Below are 2,912 nucleotides of genomic sequence, written 5' to 3' on the forward strand. Positions count from 1 at the left end.
ATTTAAATCATACCTGGCTTTCTTCCATGCAATTTGCTCAGGTTAAAAAGCAATGAGCAAAGTGAGCTCTGAGAGAGACCAGATAACTGAAAACTCAACAGCTAAAAGCAGTTCTTCTCAAATTTTAAACGGCATCCAAATCTCTGACAACCATTATGTAAATGCGTACTCTGGGGCCAGCCAGGACTCTGCATTTTCTCTGGTTTGGTCGGGTTTGGTAAGATCCTGGATAAATTTAGTGCAGCTAGTTCCAGGACCATATCTGAAGATATGCTGACCTCTTCAAAGGAAGCAAGTGTCCAAAGACTGACCAAACTTAAACTCCATTATCTCCATCCATTTTTACTTCTAACTTGTAGGAAAACATGAGTGATTGAAAATTTATTGTGGCTTTTATTTCCATTTGCAGTTAAAAACACACAGGGAACAAATAAGTTTCTCATCTGATAGGATCACAGACAATATTTTAAAGATATTTGCAAAAAATAAAACAGAGAGAAATAAAATGTAGTTTGTATATTTGCCTGAGGCATGTTTTTTTAAGATACTTAAAAAATCATCCTCATTTACCCTCTTAAGAGAAACTAAAGACACATACAAAGAAGGAATGTCTGGGAAAAAAGCCATGACTAGCAATGACCTGTTGGAAAATGAGTAACATTTTTAATTACTACCATGTTTTAGCAAGTTTTCTATATCTCCAAATCCATGGGACAATGACCGGTATTTTATGTTTCAAAAGTATACTTCAATAAATTATTTTAATAAGTTTTTACTTAGATATGATCATAATATTTGCTCTTTGAGTGATCCTTCCTTTTTCAACTGTTATTTTCTTGCTACAGTCCTCATCTTTTGGATTTTGAGGTTGTTGAGAAGAGAACTAGTTTAACAGTAAAGTGCTACATCATTTTTGTTGCCCTGTTGAGTATGTAAATATTTTCTATATGGATTCAACTCTTATACCTTTAATAGTTTATAAAATATGTCCACTTTGGACAGGCTAAATAAAGATCAACATAAGACCAAAAAAAGTTTTACATAATCATCTCAAGTCTAAATGCAGTTACATACATAAGCATTCTTATTTTACACTAACTTCCGGCTCCCATTAACAAATGGGCTTTACAATTTTAATAACTCTACATCTCATTAAAAAATGTCAACTTATTTTTTGGCAAATATGATTCCAGGAAGATGTTGAAAGTACAACTGACATAGAACAGTGAATAACACCTTTATTTAATAGCTAATATAAAACAAACCTAGTAGATAATAGTTACACAATGGGGGCTATTTAATGCTGAGTTGTAGGATATGAAAAAATGTTTTCAATTCACTTGGGGGAGTAAGCCACTTCTAGATGTCAGATGTTTGGTGATGCATTGTAGCATGGTGGACAGAAATACCCAGGGAATTCCTATGTAAAGCCATATCTCAAAGCCTGAGTGATGTCACAGTGAGTGATGATAGAAATTTGAGAGATGAGATGCTATATGAATGTATGGACATTTGTAAATGGATTAGTAGTGGCTGCACTACATAGAAGAGTCTTGAAGATAATCTTAATCTAAGCCAACATTTCCCAAACTTGCCACTGAGATACTATTTAGAGCCTTAAATCAAAACAAGATCCCATTTATTTCAAAGCAGTTACAACTAATACTCAAGGAATAAACTGATCACCTGGTAGGATCTGGTATAATGATTCATAATGCTTTTATTTATTTATTTATGCATTCAATCATTCATTCATTCATTCATTTGCCGGGCCACGCGGCTTGTGGGATCTTAGTTCCCGGACGTGGGATTGAACCCGGGCCCTCAGCAGTGAGAGCGTGGAGTCCTAACCACTGGACCACCAGGGAATTCCCCATAATGTTTTTAAATTTGTAGAAATACCAAAACCAAGTGTTGCTAGTGAAAATACCACTTTCCCAATTGCCATACTAGTTTGGGTTTAAAATAGATTTTTCTTCTGGGGATTCAGTCACTTCCTGTTTGTCTCATATTTAAACAAAAAACGAACCAAAACAAACCAAAACAAAAAACCATAGCAACTACTTTCTGCAGAATGCGAGCATGCATTTATAAAGGGTGAAACTCAATGGAATGTTAGTTCTCTGGGTTACTTCTAATCAAAATTTTCTCAAAAATGGGCCAATAAAAGTGGAAAAAACAAAGCATCTTTTTAGGCCAGGGTATCAGTGCTACTCTCAGTATTTTACACAATATGATGCTGAACAACAAATTGGGAAATTAATACGGCGAATATCGAACTTGACTGAACTAATATTAGTGAAGGTGAGTGGAGATGTGTGTGAACTTCTGGAATTTTTGGAGCAAACAACATGTTACTAGCACCCATAAATTATAATATACTAAGGAGTATCCCTTCTCTTAATCCAATATACCAACTCTTGAAGGTAAAAAGAATGTTAACGAGAATATCTAGAAGAGTGTATATGAAAAATATCCAATTCCATTATATATATATATATACAGATGTTACCGTTCTCATTTACAATGAAGTGAGATGCTCCTAACCATCAAGAAAGCCAACTAAATCTCATTTTTACTTAAAAAATCAGAAAATCAATTTGTTCAAAATATATTAGGCATTTATTATGCCATGCACTTTATTGAGGAGTAAAAATTCAAAAAAACATGGTCTTGCAAGATGCTTACAATATTAGAAATATATAAGTAAATCTCTAAAGACAGTAAAGTGTGATAAAAATATAAAATTTTGGGATTTAGCACTTCATTCATAATTGGCTTCAAAGAGATCTTTAAAACAGGAAAAAATGCTAGCCATTATAAAATGTTGCAAAATTTGTAATTATAGATGGTAAATCAAAGAGATTAAAAATTTCTTGGCATCCCACCTTTATACATTCCTGTATTTTTCT

This window comes from Neophocaena asiaeorientalis, unplaced genomic scaffold (assembly GCF_003031525.2).
Source record: "Neophocaena asiaeorientalis asiaeorientalis breed wild unplaced genomic scaffold, Neophocaena_asiaeorientalis_V1.1 scaffold1973, whole genome shotgun sequence".
Classification (NCBI taxonomy): domain Eukaryota; kingdom Metazoa; phylum Chordata; class Mammalia; order Artiodactyla; family Phocoenidae; genus Neophocaena; species Neophocaena asiaeorientalis.